This window comes from Tamandua tetradactyla, chromosome 1 (assembly GCF_023851605.1).
Source record: "Tamandua tetradactyla isolate mTamTet1 chromosome 1, mTamTet1.pri, whole genome shotgun sequence".
Taxonomy (NCBI): domain Eukaryota; kingdom Metazoa; phylum Chordata; class Mammalia; order Pilosa; family Myrmecophagidae; genus Tamandua; species Tamandua tetradactyla.
In genome coordinates, this window is record NC_135327.1 from 121,685,264 (window position 1) to 121,695,420 (window position 10,157).

Below are 10,157 nucleotides of genomic sequence, written 5' to 3' on the forward strand. Positions count from 1 at the left end.
GCAGGTTCTTCTCCACATTAATCGTTTTATGAATGATGCTGAGTTTTTCAAGCTAGCTTGTCTTCAAATCTATTTAAACTATAACATAACTTAATATAAAACTGGTAGGACAAACCAGAACTGAGGGTTTGTGAGAGAATCAAGCCATATCGTGTAGGAGGGAGACAGAGAAAGGACTTTCTTGTCTTGCTAGGAAGCAAGAATAATTTAGACAAAGTTTAGTAGTACTGAAATGTTCTCTCACTTTCAGCCTTTTGCTTCTCACTAACAGTGCCAGCTTAGTCCTCTCCAGTGAAATCCCACATGAGAGTAATGCAAGCATGGTGGGAGAACAACTCTCTCACTTCCGCATACGACTGATGCTCAGAGGAAATGACACCTTCCACTCACATGCCAAGAGCCAGTCCCGGCGTCCTACCTCAGTCTTCTCCTTACCTGGCCCCCGGCAGCTGAGCAGTGGTAAAGCGGTGCCAGGAGTTTGGATGTACTTCTTTCAGTTGTTGAAAAGGATTGCAGGTGCCAGGGAAGGACTTTGGGGATTAGGAACCTTTTGTGCTTCTATTCTTCTACTTCACCCTCCAGTTACCATCAGCCAATTCTGTTTCCACAGCCTCTCCTCCTGCTGCCCTCTACTGGTCCATATCCCGTGTCACAGTTTAGTGCAGGCTGTTTCATTCTTTCCCTGAACTACTGACATAGTTTTTCAAATTTCCATACTTTCCCCCTTGCACCATTCTCAATTTATCACTCAGACGGTTTCTGGTTTTGTCTCCCAAACACATTTATTAATCATCTACTATATCCCCCCACCATCATGCTTTGCGGTGTTATTCTCCAGCTTTAACATCTTCAGGGATTTGTTTTGCTCATAAAATAAAGTCCAAATTTCGTAACTGGGCACTCTGACATTTGCTCTCAAGCTCCTCTCCCAGAATTGTCTCCTACTATGCTCTGTCATAAACCTTATCCCTCATTAACATGTTTCTCTGAATGAAGTACAGCATACACATCTTTTCATATTTGTTCATGCTTTACCCTTGGCCAGGAATCTTCTCCCCTTATTTTCCTGTCAAATGCTTGTTAAAACATTAAGATCAAACAACATGTTTTCATGAAGTACCTCCTGACTGCTCCCTACACTCTGCCTGAAATTTAGGATTATTGGCTCTTTCCTATGTCCTTTGCTTATACTTTTATACGAGACCTTCATTCAGCACATTTTTATTGGTCACCTACTATGTGCCAGGCGCACATAGACATGCAGTGACAAAGGACACGGACAAAGGCCCTGCCATCATGGAGCTTGTAATATGTTTGCAGGAGACAGACAACAAACAAAAAGGTAAATATCTAATATGCGATATTAGTACCATGAAGGAAAATAAAGAAGCATAAAGAAGAGTAAGGAGGATTAAGAGAGAGAGAGATAAGGTCAAGCTATTTTGGATTGGGGGGGGATGGGTCAGAGAAATCCCCTGTGATAATGTGAAATTTGAGCAGAAAGCAAGGAAGTATGGAGCATGTGGGGATATGACGAAGCGTGTTCCAGGTAGAAGAAAGACCAGAGCAAACGCTTTGAAGTAAGACCAAGTCAGGCATTTGAGGAATAGCAAGAAGCCAGTGCAGCTGGAGCAAAGTGACTGAGGGGCAGGCAGGTGAAAGGTGGAGCCCAAGTGGCAGGAAGGCCTTGGGACATCCTAATGACTCTGTTAGCCATGAGTGAAATAAGAAGCCGCTGGGACCATTTTGAGCAGAGGAGTGAGATCATCTGACTTGAGTTTGAAATGGATCTTACTGGCTGGTGTGTTGAAAGTAATCAGGGTTGATGGAGGGAGATGAGTTAGAGGCTGTGATAATAGCAAGGTGAGAGGTGACAGTGGCTTAGACCAGGGTGTTAAGCATGGAGGTAGAAAGAAATGGTCATTTTCTGGATATACATTGATAGTTAGGGCAAGATATTTTGGATGGATTGGATTTGAGGTATGAGAGAAGAAGAGTTAAGGAGGGCTTTGAGGTTTTTTTTGGACCTGAGCAACTGGAATAATAAATTTGCCATTTACAGCAATAAGACAAACTAAGAGAGGAGCAAGTTTGGGAGTAAATTCAGGAGTTCAGTTTTGGAGCGGCTGAGTTTGGAATGCTATTGGACATATGCATGGAGCTGTGATGCAGCAGATGGATGTATGAATGTAACATAGGTTTGAGGAGAAAGCAGAAAGAATAAAATAGTAATCAAGGGAAGAAAGGAAGATATTCTTCCTTGCATTCTTTTATTTGTCTTCAAATAAAGGAGAGCATATATAAATGTGTGTGTGTGCGTGTGTGTGTGTGTGAATCCCTAGCATTTAGGAAGCATTTTAGAGCCAGGAGATTGAAGGAGATTTCTGAGTAAGAACAGAGATGAGAAGCGGTCTGAGGACGGAATCCTGGGGCCACTTAAATGCAGAGGTGGAATGGGAGGGGTGGGGGTGGGGGGGCGGAGAGGAGGTAAAGCTAGCACACAAGATCAGGGGGCGCAATTAGTGAGATGGAAGGAGACCCAAGTGAAAGTGATAAGTGAAGAAGGTGTTTCAGGGAGGGAGCTAGTGTCCATTTGCATCAAGGCTGCTGATGGGTTAAGAATTTGCCTGTGGATTTGGCAATGAACTGTTCACTGGGGACTCCACCATTGGTGGATTCGTCAAAAGCTTAACAGGAGCGAGTTCAGAAGAGAATAAATGGAGGGTTGGTGGAGACAGTGATAGAGACAATTATTTCTGGTATTGTTTTGCAAAGGGAAATAGAAAACTCAAGCAATGGCTGGAAGGGACATGGGTGGGAGTTCCTGCATTTGCCTCTGTGGACTGAAGGACTGGTCTGGTAGAGACCCTGAACTTGATGATGCATATGAGAGAAGAGACGACCATCAGTGTCCTTGTCCTTGAGTAGGTAAATGAAAACTCCACTTCAGGGAGGAGCACAGGTCATTAATCTGTTGTATAACAAGAGGGAAGGGAGAGCCGATAAACCCACAGGCTGGTGGTTGGTCCATTTGGTGGCGGTAGATGGCAGTGGGTTGTGGAAATTCCATTCTCGCTTTTTTTTTTTGCCCTGAGTGAAAAGAAGCTGGTTCAGCTGTGAGTAAGAGATAGGGAAAGGGCTTAAAGGTTTGAGGAGAAAACAGAAAGAATAAAATAGTGATCTAGGAAAAAAGGAAGAATTATTCTTCCTTGCATTTTTTTATTTGTTTTCAAGTCTGTCTTTGCCAATTTAACACTCTTTGGTTGAGGGTATGTTGATATGTGCCTCTTCACTGACCTTTCAGCAGGATGTCTTCCCCAGAAGAGAAGACATTTGTACCAAAACCTCCAGGTTTACATTCAAACCTGCAGAGTTGGCCATGTTAATTAATAGAAAACTCTTTGCTTTAAAGCCTGGGCCAAAGGAGTCAATGGCTCAAGGCTATTTTGGAGGCTTTGACTAATCAGACTCCTCCTTTTAAAATTTACCTGCCACCCTGTCCATCTTTCAGTGTTTTAAAGTGGGAATACAGTACACTTGCATCCAAGCCACATTTTGCAAAAACATGTTTCTGTTGATATCTGATAAGAGCTGAGTTTCTGAATACATCTTTTTAAAGCATTAACCAAGCTTTCAAACAGGCTCTTTCTTATGTCATTTGCTACCAGATGGGGAAACTATGGGTTTTAGATGTTAACAATATTCCGGTGATTGCAGAAAAATAGCTTCATTTTCTGTAAGTAAAATAAACATATACATGTAAAACACAATGACATTGTAAATAAATATGCAAATAAGAGTAGAAAACTTAAATTGCTTATGGATTAGAGAAACGGAAATGGAAAAGATTGCTTGTAATTAACCAAAGCATGCCTAGAAAATACTGTTTCTACTATTTACTTTCCCAGCAGGATCTTAGGTACTGGGCTGGCATGCAGGAAAAAATAGTTGGCTGTTGTTCTAGTTTGCTAGCTGCCAGAATGCAATATACCAGAAATGGGAGGCTTTTAAAAAGTGTAATTTAATAAATTGCTAGTTAGGCCAAGAAAATGCCCCTATTAAAGCAAGTCTACAGAAATGTTCAATCAAAGGCATCCAGGGAAAGATATCTTGGTTCAAGAAGGCCGATGATGTTCAGGGTTTCTCTCTAAGTGAGAAGGCACATGGTGAACACAGTCAGAGTTTCTCTCTTGGCTGGAAGGGCACATGGCAAACATGGCCTCATCTGCTAGCTTTCTCTCCTGGCTTCCTGTTTCATGAAGCTCCCCAGGAGGCGGTTTCCTCCTTCATCTCCAAAGGTTGCTGGCTGCTGGACTCTGCTTCTTGCAGCTATGTCATTCTTCTCTGCTCTCTCTCAATCTCTCATTCTCCAAAATGTTTCCACCTATAAACTAATCAAGCCCCACCCAAATGGATGGAGACATTTCTCCACCTAATTCAGCTTAACAACCACTCTTGATTGAGTCACATCTCCAGGGAGCTGATCTAATTATAGATTCAAACATACAGTACTGAATAGGGATTTGAAGAAACGGCTGCCTTTACAAAATGGGATTAGGATTAAAACATGGCTTTTCTAGGGTATGTACATCCTTTCAAACTGGCACAACTATCCTAAATCTCAAAGATGTTACAGTCTTGTTGGAGAGCAGTGACTATCATTTTATACCATTGGAAAACTGTGTGGCAGCAGTTATGAAAGCAAAAGGAATCTTGTTTGGACTAGAGCAGTTAGGGAAGGCTTCTTGGAGGAGGCAGGCCTTCTATATTGGAGAGCTCATTTTTCTGAGTGTAACTTTTTCAGGGAGGGTACTTTGATAAGATTGAGACTCTGACTGGTACTCAACAACTCGTGTTGTACTGTGCTTGCTCTCCAATCCTTTACCTATGTATGTAAATTGTGCCCCCGCTACAACTAAAGTATAAATGTGTGTTATTCAACAGACATATTCAGAGAGCCTACTATGTGCCATAGTTCTGTGAGTACCCCAGTGAGCAGTGTATGGTGTCTGCCCTTGAGAAAATCACAGCATAATGGACAGGGCTAGTTCTTATACTTCCTTTTTGGCTCTAAACATAGCTAGAATAGAGAATGTTTTCACTTCTTACTAAGGCATGTATTAATCTTTTCTTCTCTCCGAGGGATAGGGGGAGGTTTTTTTTAGGTTAACCCGTAGAAGATACTGGCATGAAGTATTTGCTTAGTAAGGCTCCTGAGTTCCTGTATGGAGGGGGAGGCTGAGGGAATCTGTTTTGGCTCAGTTTGGCTGAGCAAGGAGGGGGTGCAAAAGTGGCCAGTACTGGGGAATCTGTTTTGAGTTTAGTGTCTGGAATACATTTCACCCTCTCCTCCCACTGCAGAAGATACTGACTGGCGAGACAACTCCACCTGTGCAGATTCTGTGACAAGAACCACTTCTTCAATTCATTTGGCAAATGCTTTTTGGTCAACCACTATGAACCAGGAGGCGCTATTATAGACGTGGAGGTTGAAGGACACAGGCCCAGGCTGTGCCCCTAAGAAGCTCGTGTTTTATTTGCAGGAGATAGACCATTAAAAGAAAAATAGATAAATAAATATGCCATATTAGTTAGTGTTACGGAGAAAAATTAGGAACTATAAAGGAGGGAAAGAGGACTGAGAGACAAGGGGCACTATTTCAGAGTGGGGGAGCTCAGAGAAATCCCCACTTAATGATAATGTGAAATTTGACCCGAAGAAAGCAAGGAACTGAAGAGCACATGGGAAGATGGAGAAGCACGTTCCAGGTGGAGAGAAAGCCTATGAATTAATGAAGTCTGAGCACTTGAGGTCTGTACAATGAGCAGGTGCAAAGGCCAAGGCTCTGGAGGAAGAAATGGTGATGCCTTTGTGGATAGTGTGGGAACCTGCAGGGCAGGACCCACAGAGCAGAGTGTGAGTGGACGCAGAGCTTTGTCCTCAGCCACGTGACCTAAGAGTTCTCTTTGTCTCAGGGCAAGAACCTGACCTTCTGCAGCGGTCTGGCTCTGTCATTCTCAAAATGTCCCCTCGTCGTTTGCCTGAAGCCCTGTGGTTTTTATTGCCTGCTCCACACTTATCATGATGTACAGCCTCCTTCAGGTCTCTTAGGATAGAATCTCTCCTTGCTGTGGTCCTCAGAGTCCTGGAGAATCTCGTCCCTGCCACCTTCCCAGCTGATCTCCTGCCGCTTTTGCACCCCCTCCTTTCTCAGCCAAACTGGTCACATGTCCTCCGTTGAGGCGGTCTCTACTCCGACTCTGACTTTTATTTTCTGATGCTCTGTTAGGACACCCATCAGCCAGCAAACTGCATGGTTCCTGCTCATCTGTTCAGCTCTCAGTTTCAATATCATCTGCTCAGTCAGAAAGGCTACCTGGACCACTTAACTGAAAGTAGCTTGTGGTAGTTAGATTCAGTTGTCAACTTGGCCAGGTGAACGTGCCTAGTTCTGTTGCTGTGGACATGGGCCAATGGTATGTAAACCTCATCTGTTGCTGATTACATCTGCAGTTGGCTAGGAGGCGTGCCTGCTGGGCAATGAATGATGTTTGACTTAATTGGCTGGTGCTTAAATGAGAGAGCGCAATGTAGCACAGCCCAAGCAGCTCAGTATACCTCATCTCAGCACTCACAGCTCAGCCCAGGCCTTTGGAGATGCAGAAAGAAATTACCCCAGGGAAAGTTGTTGGAACCCAGAGGCCTGGAGAGAAGACCAGCAGAGATTACCCTGTGCCTTCCCATGTAAGAAAGAACCTCAGATGAAAGTTAGCTGCCTTTCCTCTGGAGAACTAACAAAATAAATCTCCTTTTATTAAAAGCCAGTCTGTCTCTGGTGTGTTGCATTCCAGCAGCTAGCAAAACTAGAACATAGCTGTTCCCCCAAACAACATCACCTTGTTTGTTTCCTTTATAGCTCGTTTTTTACTTTGGAATACTTAAAAAATTACAAGACAGTTGGAAAAATAATACAAAAGCCTTACAGAGAACCCCAACATACACCCCACCAGGTACCCAGGGCCACCAATTTTAACATTTTGCCACATTTGCCATATCATACCTTTCTCTATCTACCATCCATCAATCTCTCCATCTATCATCCATCTATCTTTTCTAAAGCAGGTTGTATGCATCAGGTTCCTTGAACACTTAATACTCCTATGGACATTTCCTAAGAACAAGGAACCACTTTAAGTGTAGTTATCAACTTCAAGAAATTTAACAGTGATATAAAACCTACAGTCTATATTCCAATTTTTTCATATGTCCCAATAACATCCTTTTCTCCTCCATTATTAGATCCAGTTCAGGATCATGCATTACATTAAATTGTCATTGTCTTTTTGGCTGCTCTTTTTTGTTCTTTTTTTTATTGTGGAAACATACATACAACATGAACTTTCCCATCTTAACCACTCCAGCATAACTCTTAAAGTTAACAACATCTCTACTGATCTTATTTCATTGTTTATTGAATGAGAGACACTTGTCTTGTTCACTGCTGTATTCCAAGGACCTGACAGAAAGCCAGTCATGCAGGAATAACCACATATTAACTATAAATATCGGTTACATGAGAGAAGTTACCTGGGTACCCTGACTTAATGATCACATTCAAGATTCTGATGGGTAAAGCAAGGTAAGCAGAATCCATTAAGAATTCTATCCTGACAACACTCACCATGTCTGGGTGCCATAGCGTGGTCTCCAGGGTGAGCCGTCGACTCCTTTCTATTCCAGTAGAGGAGGATAATCTGACATAGACTATTTTTATTTTAATTTTGAATCCTAGAGTATCTGTATGAATTAATGCACGCCCAGTGGGGAACTGCTTGGGGAAAAGTTACTGGCCTTTTGAAACTTGTGCGACTCAGATTTTGTTTAAACGAGGCATTGTTCAGGCATTCACCAGATGACAATATGGGAAATGATTGTTCCTGCCTCTGCTCTCAGGCGGCCTGATTCATTGAGGAATGGGGGTGAGGTGAGGAAGTGTGCATCTATGGGGAAAGAACTGAGCTAAGAACGCAGTGGTTTCTCTGGAATCAAGTAAAAAAGGAAATCTGATTTCGTGTTTATTCAGCCACTGAGGAAGAACGCAGCTGTAACAATTCTTTGCAGCAGCAAAGAATAAAACCCGGGGTATCTGGGATCTCACTCACCAGGGGAGGTGGAAGAAGAGAGACAGGTGGGTCTGCTTATAAAAAAAAATGAGAGTGAGCAATTTGAAATTAGTTTTTCAATTATCCTGTTGACAGGACAAATATTGCTACTTTTAAATTGCAAAAAAATTTTAATTTTTTAATTGCAAATATTGCTTAGAAAGTGACCTGTTTATAGATAGCGATATAAAATAACCTAGGAAGAAGCAGCGCCCCTATTTTAGTGTATTCAAGCTGCTGTGCAGAGCACACACATATCCTCAACTCTAACTTCCTCTCACCTGATGAAAGATGGAGATGACACCCATTTAATCTGTCCTGTGGTGGTGGTGGGAACAGAAGCCACTCTGTCTGCTTATTTCATATTCTGAGGTGAAAGAACTTCAGTTTTTTCATTAATCTGGCCAAATGGTGTTCAACTTTTAAATGAAAGGTTTCCCATTATCATGGCTCAATGTTGGTTCACTGTAGGTTAATCTCTTTTGGGTTAACCTCTTTTATGGCTGTAGGTGACTGCCCTGTATGATATGGTAGCCAAAAGCCATGTATGATTATCTCAATTTAAATTAATTAAAATTTAATAAAATAAAAAATTCAGTTGTTCAGATTGCTAGCAACATTGTAAGTGCTCCCGAAGCCACATGTGGCTAGTGTTTAGTGAACTGAAGAATGCCAAGGTGGGACCTATTCATCATCACTGGAAATTCAATTGGATTAGCACTGATCTGGAAACTGAAAACACAGGATTAAAGGCAGCAGGATACAGGAGAGGGTTTTTTTTTTTAATGTATTCTTAGCTAGGGAATAATTTCTTGAACAGAATTGCATATGGAAATCATATACATATATGTAGTGATTGTAGAACTGCTCTGGCTGATTGGAAGAGAAAAGTTCTGGATCCCTACTCTTGCACAATCTATTCCCCCACACCCCACAGGCTTGCAGGTCACCACAGGATGAGGTTAAAAATCACCAATGTCATGGATAAGGTCTCACCCTTGGAGTGGGCAAACGTGGGTTTGCATTTGGGCTCTTTCTCTCACTAGTTTTGTGAACCTAGCTAGAACTTTTTGAGAGTCACTTTTCTTTTGTGTAACATACATCAACCATCTCAGAAGGTTGTGAAGGCAGGTTTAATTTTCTCATTTCTCAGATGAGGAGCTGAAGCTTGGCAAGGCTACACACCCGCCAGACAGCTACCCAGTGAGCAGAGGCCAGAGCCGAGGCTAAGCCTATCTCAGTGCTATTTCACTCCACTGCTCTATAATAATTTCCAGACCAAATTGAAAAATTTCAAGCTAAACCATTTTTTAAAACCAGCTGTCTAGATGTCACTTGTGATTTTTTTATTTCCTGGATCAGAAGTGTGACTACTTCTAAATGCATTTAAGCAGAAGTTGCCATCTTTGAACCGGCCAATGTTGTATAAGTCAAATCTTCTTTGATACCCTTCATACTTTCGCCTTTATTGAGGTGGGAAATAAAGACAGCAAGCAAACAAAACTCTGAATTATCACACTGCTCAAAAGAGAAGGGGTATCTTTTAAAAATCTTAATTTTTAGTGGTGGAAGTACAGACAAACCTGAAGGTGTGTTTGGAGAACATGCTCCTGTTTCATGGAATTTAGCACAAACTCAGGTGACCTGTTTCCTCTATCATCCCCAACAACTGATGGCCGTGCAAGGTGAGTTTTGAAGATTCAGTGGAATGTTTAGTGACTTTTAATATTGAAATAATGATTGAATGATTTAATCTGGGATGGATAGAATGACATGATTACTAGGAAAAGTCCTAGTAAAATCAAGACGATGGTGGACAGCCTCTTGGCACCTTCTAGCTCCTCCTTCCTCTAATTCTGAGTGAGGATCTCTGTTTTAAAGTGGCTTTGGAAGCTTGATAGCTTCCTTGATAGCAGGAAGCTCTTGGTGGAGACATGAAAATGGTTCTCAGGACACCACTCCTGTTGGCGAGGATGTGGAGATGTTGGAACAGT